The 13,653-nt window shown below is 37.7% G+C and overlaps 1 long non-coding RNA gene and 1 pseudogene across 1 annotated transcript; both read right to left on the bottom strand.

The window, feature by feature from the left end:
* Positions 1–2,358: 2,358 nt before the first annotated feature.
* On the bottom strand, positions 2,359–2,586 carry LOC149255690 (uncharacterized). Its single transcript, XR_016266401.1, has 2 exons — positions 2,552–2,586; positions 2,359–2,449 (listed from the first exon to the last, which is right to left on the bottom strand). It is a non-coding gene; the product is annotated as an uncharacterized LOC149255690 (long non-coding RNA).
* Positions 2,587–2,702: 116 nt separating this feature from the next.
* On the bottom strand, positions 2,703–13,306 carry LOC149255691 (protein kinase STUNTED-like; annotated as a pseudogene).
* Positions 13,307–13,653: the final 347 nt, after the last annotated feature.

Here is a 13,653-nt window from a genome sequence, read left to right on the forward strand (position 1 = left end):
TTACTTGGGACCATTCACCCTTAATTTCAGAGGTGGCCGTGGTAGAGGAGGCAGGCACTCATCTAACAGTCGAAAGCCCTTTACAAAGGGGAATGGTACCAGCATAGAGAAGAAACACAGACGGTTTGAAGAGGATGATGGATCTGCCAAAGATGAACGATCAAATAAGGTCCAAAAGCTGGAAAATGATGGTGAATTACAGGCATCTGAGAATTCCAAAGCTGCTGAGGATAATTGAGCACCTCAGATGATTCAGCAGACCATGCCATACGCTTTATTTTTTTTTATTGATTATAGCTTTATTTTCTTGAACAAATTTTGGGTTTCATATTGTATTTCTTGCCTTTTCTTTTTTCCCTACAAAAGGTGTAGGCATTAAAAATTTTGAAGTTAGAGATGTAGGATAGTTTTAATGTTTTGGATTTGAAGGCTGAATTTTTTAAGGTGTAATGTTAGAGAACAGCTTTGCAATTACCTGAACTCGAGAAGCAGCGTTTCATGGCAATAAAAAATTGCCAAAATATAAATACTATATAATTATAAGTTGAGCTCATATATTTGAAAAATCTGTTAGATTCTTACAATTATTATTCTTTTAGTGATGAGATTAGTATGTTGTTAAGTCAGCAGAATGGTACCTGTCTCTTCATGTTATTATGTAGCAAAATGGTACCATGGAAGGAATATGACCCACGAACATATAGTGGTGGAATTTTACACAACCTAAACCATTCTTATTGAATTTTGTGGATATTGTCATGATTATGGCTTGGTAATTAAATAAAAAAGAATTAGGTTCAGTCCTTTACAATAAGTGATGAATATGCACATTAGTATGGTGACAAGGTCTTTAGTTATTGCTATTGTTAACCATAAATCCTTCCATCAATGGAAACATTTCTATGGATGAAAAGTGAAAATGCAGTGTGGTGTGTGCTGTGATATCCTTGAAGATGAATAAATGCATTCTACTGTGTAGCTTTTAACTTTTGATTCTCATTAATACCATAGTATTCACCGGTACACCTTTGCATTGTCTTCTGTGATATTCAACCTGAATCAAACCCTACATCTGTTCATTCCTGATATTATGCAATAAAAATTGCTAGTGTTATAAATGAAATTTGAAAATTAGACATGGCTACTCTGTTTTAATAGTTGGTGAATGCTAACCATTAACTATTTGAACCCTTGGTCCTTTTGTTAGACCAAAAACGCATCAGGCATGGCCCTTATGGCGCATCAAAGAAGGATCTCAAGCTTCAGCACATTTGATCCATTTGATCAATCAACCTGGCATCCATGAGAACTGGTTAGTAGTGGGTAGTTCTTTCTACGGTTCTCTCCACCACTTCTGAATTGACAATATAGTAGCATTACCAAAAAGTTACTCTTCTTGGTACTTGTCTACCCAGAGCAGTGTAATGAACACCGTAGATCCATTTTCACTATTTACATGAGATTGACAGTAAAAAGTAGAAATGTGGACACGACACTGAAAAAATCAGCATGCGAACAAAAGATGCCAACTAGTCAAACATTGCTCAGATCTGCAGCCAAGATAATGGAGTACTGACATCTTGATCTTCCTTTCCGCCCATGAGCTTGCTTCTAACTTCAAGGAATGCTTTAACGAAGTCAATGTTATTGTTCAATCCCCTAGTTTTCATACAATCCTTAGCTATTCTTTGAGGTCTAGCATAATACGTCACATTCCTGGCCATATAAGAATATGAAACCACTGTGGCCATGGGAAACTTATAAAGCAACCATAAACAAATGTATTGCTGGCAACGAAACTCACTTCTTTTAATCTTGAATTAAAAGCTTGATGAATTGCTACATCGGCGCAGTCCGTAATCTTCCAAAGAATTGTTTGTTGGCAAAATGCCCACACTATGATCTGTGCTACTAAGTGATACCGTATCATCATCCACCCCAAGCATGGCAAGGGTGAGATGGGTTTGTATATCATGCCCCCCCTGATTTTCTACAATGTCATCCTCATCTGAAGTATCCATATCCTTGATCATTGTATTCTGGCACCACGCCCAGTCAGTCCTCTCATCTTCTCCTTGTAGTAGTTTTAAAATCTGCCATTAATCATATCTTGGTATTAAAGAGTAAGCAGAGATGAACAGATGTGGTTAACATAGAGTGTTTTATAGCTAAAAGAAAATGTAAGAAAAATTGCACCCTAAAGTAATTTTTGCAGGTAAAGAATACCCTCAAAAAACACACGAGGTAGTAAAAACAAGCCCCTGAAGCATATAGAAATGAATAGAGGAAGATAAATTACTCGACTCATGCAAGGACGGTAATGAGATGTTTCCCTTAGACAAAGCGTAGCAGCAAGCATCATTCTATGCATTTCATTTGTATCATAAACATTTTGCAAACATTTGTCAGCAAGACTTTCCATATTCCCATCCTGTAAGAGTGGTCTTGCCTGGTTTCAACATTTACAGAAGGTTAAACATGAGCCCCTAATAAGGATAATCAATATAAATAAACATGAAGAAGAGAGTCAACTGTAAAAACCAGGACTTACCCACATAATCAGGCTTTCTTGACCCTTGGGACTTGTTGTATCAATTCGCTTCCTTCCAGTTATTAGCTCAAGAAGGACCACACCAAATGCATACACATCCGTCTTCTCATTAACCTTTCCATAAACAAAGTATTCTGGAGCAAGATACCTGTCAAACTACAATCACAATTAGTGAATTTACAAATTGGATAGCTTTAATCTGAAAATGGCCAATCGAAACTGGGAAGATGCTTACATACCCAAATGTTCCTAAAACATCACTGCAAGTGATATATGAAGATGTTGGTGCCCACCTTGCTAGCCCAAAATCTGACAACTATTATAATAACACGCACATTAATTCTGTTGAAATTTTTCATTAGTGCAGAATTCCAAGTTTCAATTTACAAGTCTAGATCACTAAGATCTCTTCAAATACTGAATTGTGCAATTTAGTCTTGATTCTTCTTGCAGTAAAAAGATTTATACCTGTGGTTCAAACTCTTCAGAAAGCAAGATATTGGAAGACTTTACATCTCCATGAATGACAGATTGAGAAAAGCCATTATGCAAGTAATCTAATGCTTCAGCAACTCCTACAGCCACTTTTAATCGCACTTTCCAAGGAAGTATTGGCTTTTCCTCTCCTCCTGAAAAATATATACATAGTCAATAGCTAGGACTATAATCAAATCTCAGAAAAGAGAAAATGAAAGACCCTGCCATACAATACATAACACTATGATGCTTAAAACGTACTACTGCTTAATATTTCTACACGATTTCATGATTCTTAAAATGCAATACTATTGAGTATATACCATGGAGATTCTCTTCAAGGTTTCCTCTGGATACAAAATTATACACCAGAAGGCGGTTAAGGCCTTCTGCACAGTAACCGATAAGTGTAATGACATGGTTATGCTTCAATAGAGTAAGAATCTCAACTTCAGAAAGAAGCTCTTGCTCTGTTTTGGATGATGAATTCAAGATTTTCACTGCCACCGATTGTCCATCAGGAAGAAATCCTCTGTACACCTTACTGCAGCCTCCTCTTCCTATAAAATTCCCTGCAAGAATAAGGATGTTACATAATTGAATTGAGTTTACAAGGTTAATATACATTTCAAGGGAAATTTCCCATTCAAAACAGAAGCACAGAAATGAAAAACTCCATGAGGAAAACTACAAATGCAACCTGTTGAAAAACCAGAAGTAGCAGATTGCAACTCCTGATATGTAAAATGCCTGCAGGTTTTACTTTGACAAAGGAACTCTAATCTCCTTGCCAAACAATTTTCTTCTCGATCAGAATCATTCTGCTGACTGCAAGGAAACCCTTCTTCTTTAGAGCATGCTTCAATTGGTGCTACCTCATTTGAAGACCGAGCTTCATGTTCATAGTTGCAAACCTTCTGCATAATCTGTCCTTTCAAATGAAGCTCTCCAGTTGCCTGTGTAAGCCTATTTGGCAACTGTAGTGCCCATTCAACTACAGATGTTTGTTTTGATGTAGACTGTGGAGTAGGAAGCTTGGTCAGTGAATCGGCTCCACGTAAGAGGGGCCATCCAGGTACTGATTCTCCTTTCTCTGTAATCAGTCCTGAAGTCGCCCTTTTGGGAACCTTTTGGTTAAGAACTACCCACTACTAACCAGTTCTCATGGATGCCATAACAAAAGGGAGAAGCATGCCAAGGAAAATGGCATGAGTAAAGAAGAAATTGAAAAGGAGATTTATGAGTTGAAGGAGAGATTCAACATAGTCAAAATGAGGCTTGAAAGAGAATACCAAAGGTAGAGATGGGACCTAAGGAAGAAGGCCAAATTACTTGTCAGAAAAAAGATTTTAAGAGGAAGACCCCTAAAGCTAGAAAGCTAGGGAGGAAGATGAAGCACCTGTTGAGCCTAAAGTTGAATTAGTTCGCTATTTTGAACCAGAGCAGGGAATAGTCCTTGATGATGAGGAAGATGTTGAAGAGAGACTATCAGAGAGTCTCATGGACTGCATAAAGAGTTCAAATCAACATATGGATTTGTTGATAGAAGATATGGTGGAAAAAGCATCATAACAGTAGAGGGAGCTACACAAAGAGGATGTCGATGAGACAATAAATGAAAGTCTCATGGGAGGTTAGCTAGAAGTGCTCGTAACATATATACCATATGGGGCTAAAGAGCTTGGTGATTATGATACTGATGCTATGTGTATAGATGCAGATGATAAGGATTTTCAAGAGGGACAATCATTCATAGTTGTCATAAGAATAGAAGAAAGAGAAGGAGTACCTTCCTAAAGCATGGAAGGAAGACAAAATTTGATGTTGGAGGCATCAGAAGAGGCCAGGTAACCTTTTATTTTTAAAATTGGTGAATTTTATGTGAATGCATGCTTTGCATGTGAGGAGAATGGACAACTGGTCCAAAAGGAGAACGAGAGCACTAAATTGATCCAAGAAATCCAAATTGAGGTAGTAGATGCTAGACAATCCTCAAGGAAGGATGAGTTTCCAAAAGGAAAAAACAATGCATAATGAAGCCAAGATAACCTTGCAAGCAATTTTCAAAAGTGACCATGGATCCTAGCAGCCATGTGAAAGATGGATAACAAAACCAAGTTTATGTTAAGACAAGGAAGGAGGAAAAATTATCCCTCAAATGTCATTAAGGAGGAGGCCTTGAACAATCAAAGAATGCATCTATAAGAGAGAAATTGTAGAAGAGGGGATGAACAACATCATGATGCAATGTTCTTTAGAGATCAGTTGATCAATCCAAGGTTTAAGGATTGGCTTGAGTAACATTGTTCAAAGAATGCAATCAATAAGACAAAAGGTGTCGCGCTTATTGCTGCAACTGGAGAGCTTGGTTCAACAACAAGAATTATGAATGTTGGCACCCAAGGTATAGTACAATTAACCACAAAGAGAGACTCATTGTACTTAGTTGTAATATATAGACTGTTGTATAGACACTCTATATAACAGTGCAATTTGTCTTATAGCTTTACTAATTCTTTAGCAACAGTGCAATTTGTCTTCTTACCCTCCACAAGTCTTAACAATCAATTCTTCAATTATATGTTTAGCACCCTTCACTTGAAGATAGGATAATTCTTCCCATCAAGCTTAACGTTGGGTAGAGGGATGCTTTAAGATGAAGCTATCCTCCCCCTTGCTCAACAATTCTCTACAGATCTCAGAACAGAACCAAAGGTAATCTCAAGAACAACGTACTATACTACTATGACAAAGAACCACAATTCTGAAAGAACCACAATAGTAGTATAGTACGCTATAGAATTTCTTCCATCAGAGATTATTAGGGACAGAAATATCATTGCATATTAACTTGAGCTCACAATATGATACTCCAAAATTATGTGACAAGGCCACTCGATGCATATGTTTGCGATTTCCTATGTTGAAGGTTCCAATAACCTTTGATCGTGGAAAATATCCTGGTCCCAATCATGTTTATGATCAAGGAAGCGAGTTATTTACTAGGCAAGATAATTTGCTTCCTTTTCCCCAGTTAGAACTATGCAATAATTGCATTGCCTAGTGAATGAAGTTTTTATACTTTTTGAGGGACCCGTAGCATCATCATCATTTGGACTGGAGTATTTGTGCTTGGCTGGGCTATTAATGGAAGCAGGGGGTTTACAGAAGGCCCTTGTTTATTATAAGGGGGCAATCAGGTTGAAGCCTGTATTTGGATGTTCAATTGAGCCAAGGAAATGTATTAAAGGCTATGAGAGAGCTTCAAGATGTAATTTTGCGCTACCAACCAACAATCCAATTGTGTATTGACTATCTATTTGCCTTCGGGTATTTATCCAACGCTTTTTATGAACAAGAGTTGGCATTACCACTCTAGAAATATTCTATCATCCTGGACTCCATCTTTTTGGAGGTATAGAATAACCTGGGTGATGCATTGAAAATTTATGGGGAAAGTGGACGAAGAAATTGCTTGTTACCAGAACTACCTTCAAATTTAGGAAAATCATCCTCAGGCTCTGACAAATTCTGGGGGTATTTATATGGAATGGAATATGGTAAATTTGGTTGCTGCTCCTTTTTGTTGGATCCAACTGATATATAATGCAGGGGATGTCAAAGGTTCTCAAACAGTTTCCTTCAATTTTCCAAATGATAAGAAAACAATAAACGAGGTGGGAATTGCCATGGTCATGCTCAAAAATGTTGCAGAGGCTAAATTGAGGTCTATTGCAGGTACATGCATTTCTGAAGAACAAAACCAATATGTGGATTCTGAATCCATGTTCACACATATGGTTTTCAAAGAACATTGTCATGGGATTAAGCTTTCCAATAACAAGCAATCACTTGAGAATAGAACAAAAGGATAACTTCTTATAGCTCCAGATGAAGATGCACTGAATGTTTTGGCAAACTTCATGGCTAATGAACAACGATATGTTGTATAAATTCTACATATTGACAACGTAGAACCAGATTATATTAACACAACATTGGTAACTGTCTTCCATAATTTTATAAGGGAGGATTTTGGTGACATTTTTGTATTCTTAATGAGGCAAGAGAGAATTGAAAGACTCCTGCAAAAGTAGGCTACACATTTGTTTGAGAAAATACCACAATTATCTGTTGTTGTCGGAGTAGAAAATTGCCTTGGGATAATGGAGGTCCTTCCAAGTCCATGGTTGAACTCATTTCCACCAGCTATTCTGTGCTTATAGATACTACTCCAAGGGAACATAGCCTGGTCATTTCACATCCAAAGTTAACAATCGTGCAAAAAGAATCTTCAGACATAGAGCTGGATTTTGCAAATCTGATTTTTGAGGTAGTCTCACAACTGGTAGGTTGGTTCGATGAACTAGCCAATGAGATTAATTCAAGTAGAAGGCCAATTAGTATACTTGATAATGAAGATCTTCAGACAACTAATCCTTATATAAAAAGTCTAGTGCGCCAGGTGGATGAGAATTGTCTTTCACTGACATTAGATTGGCCTAGTCCTAATGCCATTAATAGAATGAGGCAGCCGAGAATGGAAGAAGAACGAATAAGGCAATGGAACATCAGTTTCATTTTTTTCATGACCAAAGCAGATGGTAAGGCAGCCGAGGATGAAATGCAAGAGTTTAGCTAGGGTGAATTGGTTACACTTCCTTTCCAAGACGATGAGCATCAAATGAACATGATCGACACCATGGCAATGTGTGTGGTTGATTGTAGTTGTGCTTATAAGCAAGAAATAATGGGAAGGGGACGTGACCTTCAATTGATGAATTTCTTAGTTGACCTTAGATTAAAGGAGCATACATACTACATTTTTCCGACCTATTCATTTTCTCAAGAAAAACTACTTCAAACACCGTAGACAAGGCTTTTCACCATGGTAACTGAAAGTGGACAATGGATACCACCATTTTTATCCCAACAGGAAGGCATGAGAAGTCTAGAAAAGGAGAAAGGTTGTAGTGCAACTTATACTGCTGGAAAGAGTGGGTGGGTTGATCTAGAGCGCTCCTCAATTGACAAACAAAAAGGCGGATTTGAAGACACATTGAAAGCCTTCACCCTGGAAAGAAATCAGATAAAAGAAGCTATGGATTTTTCCTTGGATAACATTGATGCCTTAGGGTTTGATGAGACTTGTGCATTATTGTGGGATATAGATACTTCTGTAAAGATGGGAAAATTTCCATATTCAAATACTTCTAGTGAATCTGACCCGAACAACAAAGATGACATTGTCTTAATTGATTCTGTAAGGGTAATTTTGTGGATAATAAGGAGAAATCTAATATTGGGAATGGAAACGCTTCTAGAGTCTATGGATGCCAAGCAAGGCTACGAGGAAATTTTGTTGCATGCTCAATCTGCTCACATGCTTCACTCTGGAATAAAACCAAGTTCAAATTTTGATCATACTATGTATGAAGATGTTATAGTCAAAGATATTATTTTGTGTTTGAAAGCAGCAAGCGAAGAGCAGTGGGAACAAATTGAGTGTACAATCGATGATGGTACTGGGATTAACTTTCGATATGCACATGGGATTAACTTTCGATATGCTCTGGCCCTTATCACCGCAATAAACAATATGACGTACTGTGCCAAAGAAGCACAACATATTCAGCAAATTCAAATTTGAAATTAACCCATCATCTGATAAAATAACCCTGAAAATAAAAATGACCGCGTATTTTGACCAAAAACACCCAAGAACACATCTGGATTGCACAAAAATGAGCACAATCTACAGCTATAAGAAAGCTAACAGAATGAAAGGGAAAACCAAAGGAAAAAGAAACGGACATTTAACGAAATAGGCGTGATATAAGCAACAGATAAAACAGCAATGACCAGAAAGTTACTGCAAAAATGGTGCAGAAATATTATTTAAACCAACACGAACAATACATGGGAATCAGAAGCAGGAAGTTGCCTTCTCCATCACAATATTCATCTTGGGATACTGGCAGACTGCAAACATCCAAATGCTGTAATATTTAGGGTAAGTACTGATAACTTTCCGTACCGACTGTTGTTGTTGCTGCTGCAGTGGCATGAGCCATTCAAATCCAAGAAACAATGGATACCGAAAACAGAGAAGAATAAGCGGATTGAAATCTGAAAATGCAAGAATATCCCACCGAAACTGCTGCTGCTAGATTTGTGAACTAGGATGAAAAAACCTATTTCAAAACCATTTTTATACAAAAACCCAGGGAGCCATATACACCAAAACAGCGGGCTGAATCCCTCAAAACAGGGAGCCGCCCTCGCTCTGCCCTCCATTTCAAAATAAATCTAACATCCCATGACCAAATCGACCCTCACAAACCACTCCAGGGACCAAATCGACCCTCACAAACCACTCCCAAACCAGAAAATCCAAACTGTAAATCAAAATGGGGGCGATTTTGATCAAATACCATTCCGCAAATATCAAAATGGGGCTATTTTGATCAAATACAATTCGGTTAGTTTATCCGCCCTGGGCTAAAATAAAAAAATAAATTAATTTTTAAATAAAATATGGGCTAATTATATATAAAAAAAAAAATATTTTAATTAAAAATTCGCCCCATTAAAATATAAAAAGCCTTAAATTTCGCCTTTGGGCGATTATTCGCCCCTAAAATTAACCTTGCAACCAACAGTGAAAGCGACAATTACCAGGCTTTATGACGCCAGAATACGTCTCTAGCCTAGACTTCTAGATGTTGTGCGTTAGGTTCCAAAGCGTTTTTATGTTCATTGAATTTATTTTACAGTTGATATTTCTTAAGAAATTTTCCTTTTAGGTTCACCACATGATGTAGATATACAATTCCTAAAATGCAATCTAAGATGATAAACAATCGTTTAATCTTATTTTTGCAATTAAAATCCTAGCTACTAAAGAAAGAGAGACGGTATTCTTTCAACATAGAGTAGAGAGCACACACTATATGCACTGTCCTAAATCAAACCAACAAGCAGACTAAATGCAAATGCACATGCATGTATTTGTTTTCAGCTTTCTTAATGTGTGAATGACAAGAAGAATGCTAAGTACAAATCTGAATTATCTTTTCAAAGCGACAGTACTAACAAATTTCTCTTCAAAAACCAAAGGAAGATAATGACGACACTTTGCTATTTTGAATTGAAAACTGCTTTCGACACTTGAAAAACTACTAATTCAAATCAAATACAACAGTAACTGTATAATCAACCATCAAGAACAATAGAATTCTTTTCTTTGACTGAAAATGACACTTGCGACACTTTCAAATCAAAAGACGACAGTTTGATCATGCTACTTCTTTGTAAAAGAGAACTGAAAATGGCACACAATACATAAAAACATTCACAGTTATTTGCACAATGGTGGTGGAATGATGGAAAGGAAGGGAGTTTCCACAGTGGTATACTGATCGCAGACAGCAAAACTCCTGAATAAAGCTGAAGAGAGTGAACACAAAAACCAAAATCTGAGAGCAGAAGAGGTCTTGTCTGATCAGCGCACCTGCAACACAGGGAAGGTGCGATGCAGTGCACCTACTACACACGGGAGGTGCACTGCATCCAGATTCCCAAGAGGAGAAGGTGAAATGGTCCAGGGATGAGACTTCAACTGGGTTCCAGGTCATAGTTTTGAGCTCAGTTTAGGGATTTAGGCCGAGTAAGTGATGTTCAGTAAATATAAATCACCGAGGTTGATCTAATGAGATTACTAGAGCCACCACTAGGGCAATTAGAAGGTTTGCAAATCGATTGTTCAGTTTATAAACAAAACCCGGAGATAGACTGAAGTAGAATTGATCTACTTTGCACTTGCATAGCAACTGCAGTTCGAAGGCTAGCTGGCTTGACTTCAGGCTCCATCTGTAAGTTTATAAAACAAACAAATATAAACAAGCAAACAATCTATTTGTTCCCCAGTGGAGTCCCCATTTTGTTATCGGGAAATCTAGTGTCCACTTGGAGCTGCTAGTCCCACTAATACTGGTAGCTATCTTAGAAACAAACAAACTAAATCTGCTTTCGCTTTCCTTTATGAGAAGTAGATAAGAGGGGAATAAAGGACACCAACCTCAGTCTTATGCTTAGTTCCTTGCTTGATTCCTCTCCCTTCTAACAGATCCTTGCTGCTTTGCCTTCGTCTACCCAGCTTCAAAGAGCACCTGTGGAATCAAAGCAACATAATACTATCGAAGAACAGAGATCTACAATCATAAAAAATATAGGACCAGATATATATTGACCACACAAATGCATATATCATCAAACATACAAGAATGTGGAGGAAAACTTGAATAGCTTTATTAATATCAAGAACAACAAAGAGGATTACAACCAATTGTTCTAACCCAGTGTCATCCTCCCAGCATGAAAGCCCTTCTTCACCTCATGAAAAGCTTAGATCACCCAACACTATGATATTCCACCAAGAAACCAACAACACTTCCTTACAAGATACAAAATTCCGGCCTCTAGATCTCTGGGATGAGGGATCCATATATAGATGATTGCAGGGGGGTGAGTCAACTTCTGGGATTTTGATTAGTGTCCTCTCTCTGATAGTTCTTGATTCCACTTGGAGATTGATGATCTCTTACTCATCCCTGGGTGAATTCAAAGAGGCAAGTGTCACAGGAGAAGTTTCTGGAAGATTCCATGACGATCCACCTTGCAAGTTGTCTCTGCCATTTGTCTACTCTCGCCCATCGCACCCTATAGAAGGGCTTTCCAATATGAATCACACCCTTTACACTGGGAAGGTGAGATGCATTACACCCTCTGCACTGGACAGTCTATATGGTCCAGCTTTGACCAGTTCTGAGCAGTTTTCTGTGGAGAACTTATGGGAGATGATGTAATCAGCTGACCTTGTCCTTTTAGGGTGTGAAGCAACAATTTTAGGGACTTATGAGCCCTTGGTTTATGGACATGTATGATTGGGATTGCAATACCCAAAAATGTCTATAAAAATTATTTCAAACTCTTTTCAAATAACCACTGCATTGGAAAATTAACAAAACAAGTCCTACGAAATGCTCCTAAATATGCAGTTCAAAAATGAGATCCAATGCATAATGATTAGAAATTCATTCAAAATGGAAAAATAAAAGGAATAAAATAGAGGTCCATCAAAAATAAATATACCTCCAATGGATCAGTCTCGCCTTCAAGTTCAACCATGACAGGTGCATTCATGCTGCCACAGGAAAATGTCAAGTTGATGACCAAAATTTTTAATTCTTGAAATAAGATGTAACATGGGATTTCTGGAAATATATCTCTCTAAATTAAGGATTAATCCTGACTATTATTGATTCTACAGTTCCATGCTTTACCAGAAACAGCAAACGGAGAAAGAAACAACACAGGTTTCTGGCAATAAGAAATATGAATCCATGTCACTTCTCCCAAAACATATATTTGACATATTAAATTGATTAGTACAATATTAATATAGAGTCGGGAAGATATTAACTGTCCTAAATATCTTATTGACACATGCCTGATTTGCAATGCTCGAGTGCCTAGTATTCTAGCACACTCATATTTCATCATGAACTTTGAGGTTTTTTGAGGTTTATCACTTGGTTGTTCCTATTCTATAGGTTCTTTATCAGCCCCTCCAAGTGTATCAACAGGAACTTCTTCGTGTTCATGTTCCTCTGCCCCTACCTCTTCCTGCAAAAAAATGAAATTAAGAAAGCCCAAGAACCCATGATGTTTTGGGCGCAAATTAACCTTGACAAAGAAGGGTTTCCACTGATTTCTGTTTTGACCATAATTTACGAAAAGCAAAATAAAAATGGTTAAAAACATACCTCGATATCAAGTTGGGGAGGCTCCTCTTCGTATCTGCATGCATTTCAAAACCGCAAATTTATCAAATAAGGGGTGTAACGAATCAGTCTCACAATGTGAGTCACATAAATGTCCTCAGGAACCTTTCACTTTTCTATGTCGTAAACCCTCTAAATTAGCACGAACCAAAAACACCCAAGAAACTTTGAAACCCAGAAAGACTATCTATTATTTAAAACTTGAGAAACCGTCAAATCTCGGTAAAACCCTGTCTTGCAAAAGAGTTTAATAACCCATTAAAACCATCTCTTATAGACAACTATGAAATCCTCACTAGCCCTTGTCTCAAGGAATTGCTTGGTACAAACCCTTATCTTACGAAAAATATATATCCCCTAAAACCCTTGTGCATGAAGTGGCATCTTACCCAACATCTCCTTCGTCGAAATCATTAAATTCCTCGTCTTCCATGGGTTCCAAGCACCCCTACATAAATGGGCTTCAAGGTCCAACCCTGACCTCCTAATCTCTACTTCTTCCCTCATGCCTGGATCTATGCATTGACCTCTTTCTCAGGTCCTACTATGAAAATCCATTACGCTAGTCGAACAATCATGGGAGCTTGAGTTTGCTTCAAATCGAGTCACCTCAACAAGCAAGAAATACGAATTTTCCCTCTAATCTTCAATGTTTCTAGTCGGGGTCTTCCAGAAATAGGCCACACTTTAACTATTTCAATTACTAGCTACTCTAGCTATAGAGTGAAGAATCTATGTTAGAGGCTTAGGCGGGACAGAGAGCTAATAGGAAGTGAGTTA

The sequence above is a fragment of the Pinus tabuliformis genome, chromosome 7 (genome assembly GCF_031772625.1).
Source record: "Pinus tabuliformis cultivar Carrire ecotype Pingquan chromosome 7, CPIR1, whole genome shotgun sequence".
NCBI lineage: Eukaryota > Viridiplantae > Streptophyta > Pinopsida > Pinales > Pinaceae > Pinus > Pinus tabuliformis.